The sequence below is a fragment of the Crassostrea angulata genome, chromosome 1 (genome assembly GCF_025612915.1).
Source record: "Crassostrea angulata isolate pt1a10 chromosome 1, ASM2561291v2, whole genome shotgun sequence".
NCBI classification, from domain to species: Eukaryota; Metazoa; Mollusca; class Bivalvia; order Ostreida; family Ostreidae; genus Magallana; species Magallana angulata.
In genome coordinates, this window is record NC_069111.1 from 54,125,476 (window position 1) to 54,134,397 (window position 8,922).

An 8,922-nucleotide genomic window follows, 5' to 3' on the forward strand; every position below is an offset into this window, starting at 1 on the left:
TTTTATCCCCTCGCGCAACTTGTTGCGAAGAGGATATAGTATCGCTACCGTGCGCGCGTGTGTGTATGTGTGTGTGTGTGTGTGCACTCTATTTCAATTTTCTAGTAAATTAAAAAAAAACCTTCCAATAGATTTTCCTCAACCTTTGCACAAATATGCCTCATTGTAAAAGATTAAAACAAATGCAATGTGTGTTTGAAAGTTTGTTATTACCCCCTCGCGCAACTTGTTGCGAAGGGGATATAGCATCGGTGCTGTGCGTGTGTATGTGTGTTCAGCTTGGAAGCAAGTTTAAAGAAAAACAATTGCACGGATATTTATCAAAATTCGTAAAAGTATTTGGCATGGTAAAAGGATAAAGCCTGATAATTTTTCAAGTCAGTTAGTTGAGTACTTTTTAATTTATAGTAAAAATAACACAGTTTTATACAGAAATTTTATGTACGACTTGACAATAACTACTTCCGCTTCACTTCTGTGAAACCAAAGTGAAAGTAAGCAGTTCAAATCAACAACTTGAAATTTTTGGATTTAGAACTAGTACAGGTAAAGAAACACTAGTTTTTGTAGTAATGGAGAGTTAGTAGAATGAGATCTCCTCATTTACATAACTATATATTCTAAATAATGCATTCCCCACATTCATGTCACGAGGGGATGCTCTGCTTAGAGGTTCCCTTGTTTATTTTTACGTCTCCCCATCTGAGCTGTCTATATTCTTCTCTTGATCTCCGACCAAAGTATAAGGAATTGTTTAACCTTCTTGCATGAATCAATGATCATGAATTTGTTTTAAAATATAAAAATCTAAGAGTGTTCAAAAATTTGTTTTAAGACGTACTTTTATTCAATTCAATATATTTGCGTGCAAATTTACTTTAACATGCTACAAGTTATCCTTTTGAAAAAATGCTTTTGGATTTCATCTGCTGCAGCTGTAAATGGATCTGCTCCAGTTTTTGGCTGTATAACCCTTTAGATTTTAGTTCCTTAATAAGAGACATAAGAACATCTCAACCACGTGAAATCTCACGGTCTTGAACAATAACTGTCTCTTTTATTTTAAAAGCTAGTTGATATTCCCTTTATGGTCTTCATTCTCTGGCTCATATTCATCTTTATTTTATCATTTGTAGCACATCGAACACGTGTGCCGTTCATACAGAATGCATAACGTCTGCATCATTTTTAAAACCCCGGCGGCAGTACATCAAACACAGTAGCTAAATGATAGTCAATCCAAGAAAGAAACAACGTTACATCGTTTCCATCCGTTCCTACAAAAACGCTCCGTTTCTAAAATCCATGCGATCATTGACATTGCTCGATCTGCCACAGTGTGCAGTTTGCGCATGTGCGATGTTATAATATACACAGGAAAACGGTCTACACTTATCGAGGATTTTGGAAGTATTTGTGGCTGGATTTCAGTCTGTCTTGTTTCGTCATTCATTTGATATGCCTTGCCAGCGAAGGTGGTGTCATATTATTTTTGTTCCCAAAGTGTTTCTACACGTCTTTTCGTCCAAGGTAACGTGTTTGGGTGAATGAAATACCTGAATGCGGTGAAGCATGAATAGTGCTCTCGGCCTTATATAGGGGGTGTGTAGCGATAAGCAGAACAATAGAAATCGACAACTAATATGACGTTAGTCGGAGAAAAAGGGAAATGATGCGTATTCATGAATACATGTCAGCTTTAAGGAAAACGTTAAGATAGTTCAGCAAGCCTGACCCTCTGTCACGTTTTCTTAACCTAAATATTTTCTAAGCCTAAATATTGCTTAATTCATATATTTCAAGACAGTAACCATGTATTTCATATTAATATGTGATGTTATATATTTTTTTATTACTATATATCTCTGAATATTTTAATAATACTAAAAAGATCGCCATTTCCGCCTTTGTCAAATAAAAAAAGCCATAATTATCTGCCTACTCTGAGAAATTGGGCATACAAAAAAACCAACTTTGATAAGACCCCTGGTACAAACCAGGAGGTGAAATGCTTTTTTTATTCGACCATTTGATGCCTTTTAGCAATAACTTTAATATGTACACAGAAAAAGAAATCCCTAGGGCAGAAGTTTTTAATATATGTGCAAAATCGATACATTTCAAGCAAAATCCCATTGGATCCTATGTTAAAAATTAAGAAACTTTGAGATGCCCCCTTAAACAAACAATATGGTAAATGTCTTATTTTTTTCTATCATAAAATAATAATTATGTTAGTAGAAATTCATGTAATAAAAAATTCGTTCAAAAATCTAGGGCAGAACAAATTACACCCGGCCTCGTTAAGCATTTCAGTATTCACCCAATGAATGAGAAGACACTATCAAATATTTTACCCTCAAGCCATAGAACCCGTTAAACACATCAGGTTTTTTTTTGGGGGGGGGGGGGGGGCAGTCGAGTTTTACATAATAATCAGCAAGTCTTAATTTTGTTTATTTAAAAACTTCACCAAAAAAAAATTGGTTGTATATAATAAAAATTAATTCCTGTATTATTCTTTCAATCATTGAACTTCTAAATTATATTATTTACAACGATTAATTATTAGATATGACCAACGAAAAATAAATAGTTTCAACACCACCACCCCCTCGAATTCTTAGAATTACAAGAATTTTAAACATAATGTACATCCTTTAAGTCATAATCCTTACCTTAGGTGTCATGAAATTTAATAAAAAAAATGTCAGCTGATGGTCTTTCAAAATATACAGCCAGTCATCAGTTTCTATTCTTGTTAGTGAACATAAAAAATGGTCAAACATTTTATTCATTAAAGGTCATATGAAACGATTTTTAACACTATGATTTTCATTCATGAATATAAAACTTGGTATAAACAAATGTTAAAATACATGATGTAAGATTTTTTTGCCTTTGCATTACATAGAAATAACCGTGAAAACTGAGCACCTGAAAAAATTCTTGCCCGCTTATCGTTCTTGAATGAATAAATCTAATATCAGCTTCTCACAAAAGTAAAATCACGATGAAGATCCCATACTGGAGTGGAAATTTAACGAAAGAAATGCTCCAACATTTACAGCTGATTAATGAATTAACCTTATTCTTTTGAAATAGAAACATCATTTTCTTCTTCGGTACGTATAATGATTGAGCTACATTTAAAGGGAATTAAAGCAATTAAATTGATTTGATTTATCTTGTCACATAAAAAAGTATATAAGGCAGGCCAATGAAAATGTTTGAGGCATTGTGTACATAGTTTGTATTTAAGAGCTGCTATAAAATGCCGCAAAATTATTCTTAAATTTTATTTCGAAATAATATAAATTTCTGACTTATTGATATATACATGTAGCAATATCTTTAGAAAATAATTTGTGTACACGTGTATTAACGTTTTATTAAATTAGATCGCGGAAATATGGCATTTAAGGATTTAGAAATGTATCGGTAAAATAAATCGGTTGTTTGATAAAAATAGTTGTGAACGAATGTGAAGATAATCAACAGATTTTATTAAGAACAAGCATCAATAATGATAAAAAAAAAAACCGAAAGAAAACATTGCGGAAGAAAGTGAGATAAAAGGGATCTGTGAGCAAACACCTCACATACACGTTTTAAAATCAAAACACGGCACATTCAAGTACACGTTTCAAAAACAAAACATTTGAAGAAATTTCTCTTAGACTAAAAATAATTAAATGGTAACATATTTGTGAATTTGAAAGTGAAACACAAACAATATAATCGTGAAGCGAATGAGGCACAATTAGGCCTACAAGTTGTTTAGAAAAAAAATCTTAATGAATTGCATGAACGTGCAAATGGGAAAAAACGATCAGACTTATTTTTGAATTTGTCAATTTCATTAAAAAGATCAAAATAAAACATATAAATATGCTTATATTAAAATTATATTATACTTGCATGTGGATCTATGAAGAAAATCATTTATTCTCCCTGCAGTCTCGAAACTGAATATCATTATGTACACACTATTACATGTAAATAAAAACGCACACGATTTCATTTCTTGAGAGAAAAAATACTGACGTGGTTGATTATTGTATAATTATACACGTTTTTATATTAAATAGTATTTTTTTTCTTTTAAAATGCTGCAAAATGACATGGATATTTGTATTCACAACATATCTTTATGAGGCGATTGGGTCTTACTGACGTCATAAGCAAGGGAGGTAAGCCGCGTAAGTCAATGTTCCTTTTCCCGATTAAGTAATTTTGATCGACTGTGGCGCTCACATTTTGCATAAAATATCCAAAAAACAATGTCAGTCTTATTAAATAGGCACTTATGAACTCATTCCCGTATATAACTCAATATGGTCAGGATATCGTTTCATATGACCTTTAAGGTAGTCCATCCATAAAAATCATATTTCATATCCAATAGATTGCAAGTTTGATTACTAATATCTTAGTGTGGTTTTAAGGGGTTTATGTAATAATAATGATTTATCTTTAAAATAAATTAAAATTTTGAATTTAAACAAATTTATCCCATCTTGAAGTTAACATTGAAGTTTATGGGAAAAAATGCATTTTTAAATATATCTTTATAGTACAAATAATTTTCTCACAAATCTCTTGGTAAGAAATTGTAAAAGCTTTTCTTTTCTTCGACAATGCTGAAAAAATTAAATATTTACCACAAATATTTTTGATAATCGAATTTTTTTTTAATTTTTGCAAGGGGCAGACAACTGTTTAAAAAAGTTCCAAGTGCAAAAAGTTCATTTAGTCGACTGCATACATGTTCCCGAATTTGGTTTATGTCGGCCTCATAGCAATTTTAAAATGGATATTCAAAATAGTTAAAATCAATCAAAATTGTTAAAATCACCTCAGTTATGGATTGACTACCTTAATACTGTTATGCCCATTTTTGCCACACCCTGAAGTTGGAATCCCTGTCCTGAGGATCATTAACGATTTAGATGAAGGGCTTTATAGTCTATCTAAATATGCGGCCAGTTTCAGTTAAGTTCCAGCTGTAGTAAAGAGGAAGATTTATGTATTGTTTAAATTAACACTACATTTTACAGTCCCTATGAGATAAGAGTCATGAAATTTACAATTTATATTCCTCTTATCCCAAAGATGCATCATACTCAATTTGAAAAGCATTGGCCAAGAAATTAAAATTTCAGAGATAGATGGTGCAGCTAAATATACTGAAGTCGGAAGTCTTTAAAATGATAATTGACATATTACCATACCAAATATGTGATTCTTGATTTCAGAAACATGCTTACAGAAAAGAAGACCATTGCATCTGCAACAGTTCTTTGTGATACACTTAAGCCAGTTATCATCTTGAGTAATTATTTACAAGGAAATGTTCATTTTAGCAGAGTTAATACAAAAGTCAAGATATCTTCACGTTTAAGCCTAGATTAATTTCCTGATAAATTTTTTTTCAGTTGCAATTTAATATTGGAGCAACATGAAATTAAAAGGTCCAATGTATAAAAAAAAATTCAAATACACATGTATAATATCATATTTTAAATTTTACAACACCTATGAACTAACTGATGAAATACACCATCTAACAGAAAGATACTGGGTTTGAGCAGTAGGCAGTGTTGCGGATGTTGACTTGCATTTCTCCAGACTTCCAACATATTTGGCCGAAATTGTTGATAGGCCTGATTTAGCGAGAGGACTACGGTAAATATTTTATAATTTTCCAAAAAAAAATGATATTATTTCTTGTGTATTAACCTCAACAATATTTATGATTAACTAAACAAGATGTTTCGTAACGCCACAAATGCCCCCGCAGTCGACCAAAGTTTCAAATGCCAAATTTTATTGAACAATTTTTTGATTGCAAAATAAATCACAAATCTATGAAAATTACTCATTTTCTTTTTCGATCAAGAGGCAATACTCTGTTAAAATTATCGAACTAAAACCAAGTTCAAATTCTATTAAATTGAATCTTATAAATTAATCTTTTATGAAATCTGAAACAGAATTTCTCATTTTGTTCTAAGTTCAAGAGGCATACGTCTATCACAAATCATTGGACCGGAATTATATTCACAATTGATCTTTACTTTCTTGTAAATAGACTTCACATGAAATATCAGGTTTATAAATGCATCCCCTCAAAAGTTAAAGAGCGGAAACTGTGAAATTCAAGAGGCACAATTCAAACTTGACCTGTGTATTCTTATTACATATCCATATATCAAATTACATAATTGCATTTATCATCAAATTCTGTTTATGTGATCGTCTTCGGTTTCGGCCGATCACAATTGTGCCTATATGAAGCATCCGCCTGTTTTTAATATTTGCGCATGCACTCCGCTGCACCACTTAATTTTCTATGCAATAACAACCTCATTTAAATCTTCAATTAAAGGTATATTAATATCTTTACTCTTATCAGCGTGCCTTTAAATAAAGAAGATTTATACAGTTACATACATGATGATTCAAAATCACGCCTTTCTTTTCATATACTTTAGTATATTTATCGGAAGTATAATATGCGCCTACCAAAAGTAAAGCTTATATTTATGCCTTGCTTGTTCAGAAATCAATAAAAATGCTAAATATAGCTTACTACATGTAGCGTAATGCTAAGTAAAACATTCACAAAGCTTACCAATGTTATTACATGCCGATCATTCCTTTAAAAGGAATACTTATCTTTGCTACGGTATCAAAACAACTAACCCGAATTTCTTCAGAAGATTCTACTCAGACTAATGCCCCTTGTCAACTTATAATTGTTAACACTTTAACCCTGCAAACCAAAATATTGATTGGTGATGTCGTTTTCTCAGAGCAAATTTCTGGACATTAAGACTCCGACTCTGAGACAGAGTTGGACTCAGACTCGGAATCATCAACTGGCATTAATATTATTCCACCAACTCCAAGTTCAAGAAAGAAGTTTTATCATTACAAGAATCAGATATTGAAGGCTCTCAAGGGGTAATTTATTTTATAAATATTATTTAAAGTAACTCTTTTATTAATGATAATAGAAGTACAAAATAAAACTAGTAAAACTAAACCCTACATTTGTGTATTATTATTTTTTACAACAGTTGGACACTAACTTCTGAATCCAGTGATTATCTCTCCGACTCCGATTCTGAAAAACCACCTGCATGTAGTCCCAATTATACTAAAGTGTTTGTTTTTAAAATGTGAATTAAATATATCAATGTAAGAAATATATTTCAAATAACACATAATCCACATGTATGGGAATTGTAATATTTGTGTTTTAAAACTCATGTATTAGATAACATAAGAGTATTTTGTTTTGATTTATTCTATGAGAACCATATTGAACCAATGAAAAAGCTAGAGGGGGGAAAGTTCCATTTAAAGAAAACACTAGGACTGCATTTATTGAATTGAAGTTCCAGTCAAAAACAAACACACACTTTCGAAATATTGACTTTTAATGCACTTCTGAAAAATGGGAAATCATTAAAGTCACAATCACTGTCTTTAAAAAAGCCAACGTAATAGATGGAGCCTCCCAAAAATTTAATATTTGTTATTAACAAGTCAAGAGATTATCAGAGACTTTAAAAAAAAACTTAATACAAAAAATGTACTCAAAAAGGAGAAAAGAACCTTGATAAATTCTGAAACAAAAAATCTGTGTTACCAATTCAGCAGTCAAACACACAAATCTCACAGCTAAATCCAAAACCAGAAACAGGTAGTGTCGTGTTAAGAAAGATAGGAAAAGAACTATAAAACATCAAAATAAGCATCCCGTCCTCACAAAGTTCAAGAGAGAACATCAGAAACAAGCATTCTGAGAGTATTGCATAAGCAATACACGTCCCCTACCGGTTTGTAGAATTTGTAAAGGTAGAGTTGCACAATTTTGTCGAACACAGTAAGAGGAACTTTAATTATGTGAACACAGTCTCCTGGAAAATCATGCAAGTCATTGCTGCAAGACTGAAGCTAGCTGGTATAGGGAAACCGCTTGCCTCAGCTACCACTGTCATCAATCTGAATGTGCAGATATTAATGTTATAAATGGGGACACCATTTGTTTCTGGATTAATGGAACTGATAACTAAGTCTGGAATATACTTTACATGGCTTAAAAGAGATTTTTTAGACTACACGACACAGAACACCATTATGTCTCAGAATATTTTATTCATATATATTTCATTTTATTAGAATACCATGACAGAGAGAGCGGCAACAAAAAACATTTAATGAACTTTTGAAGTTATACAGAAGTGAAATATTACCAGAAATGGTGCAAGATTCGGATGAGTTGCCAGTAGGAGACAAAATGCTATGTGAACGTTTAAACCCTTTTCGTGTGCTTCACTCTCTTGTCCACATTACTGAGTTGGCAGATAAAGCATTCCGCGACATTTCAATGTCTTTGTTCCAATATTGATGAAAGGTTTGTACGGATTATAGGCTCTCCGTACAACCAGACTTGTACGGAGAGCCTATAATTTAAAGCATTTCCCTACCCCGAAATGGATGCCCAAGGCTCGTTTTTTACATACATAAATGAGTACATGTAGTATTTTAAGGAACTTAATATGCAAAATCTTCTACTTAACTTACTTCTTTCAAGGGAAATCTGTGTAATATTTTATTTCACAAGGCTGGAGTTTGTGTATTTTATTAAAAGGAGTTTCTAAAAGATCATTAATTTTGTCAAAAATGGGTACTGCATAACTTGAAAATCTATCTCATCTTGCATAGCTGTTTCCTGTTCATCGCGCTACCAGTTTACAGCGCGATCTTCACAGTGCTTTTACGACTGTGGAAGATAATGACGGTTTATCGTGGCATTGTTTTCTTTTACATTAATAAATTTAGACAATCGCGCATTGGTAGATTTGATAGGTGTGTTCACAAGTGCATGATGTAGATGTAAATGTTCCA

General features: G+C 32.0%; 1 long non-coding RNA gene across 2 annotated transcripts; it reads left to right on the forward strand.

Annotated features, from left to right (window-relative positions):
- Window positions 1-424: 424 nt before the first annotated feature.
- Window positions 425-7,171, forward strand: LOC128158964 (uncharacterized). Of its 2 annotated transcripts, none has more exons than XR_008240078.1 (4): window positions 425-546; window positions 5,574-5,688; window positions 6,819-6,969; window positions 7,086-7,171. It is a non-coding gene; the product is annotated as an uncharacterized LOC128158964 (long non-coding RNA). The 2 variants fall into 2 exon arrangements; XR_008240079.1 differs by lacking the exon at window positions 425-546 and adding an exon at window positions 5,234-5,335.
- Window positions 7,172-8,922: the final 1,751 nt, after the last annotated feature.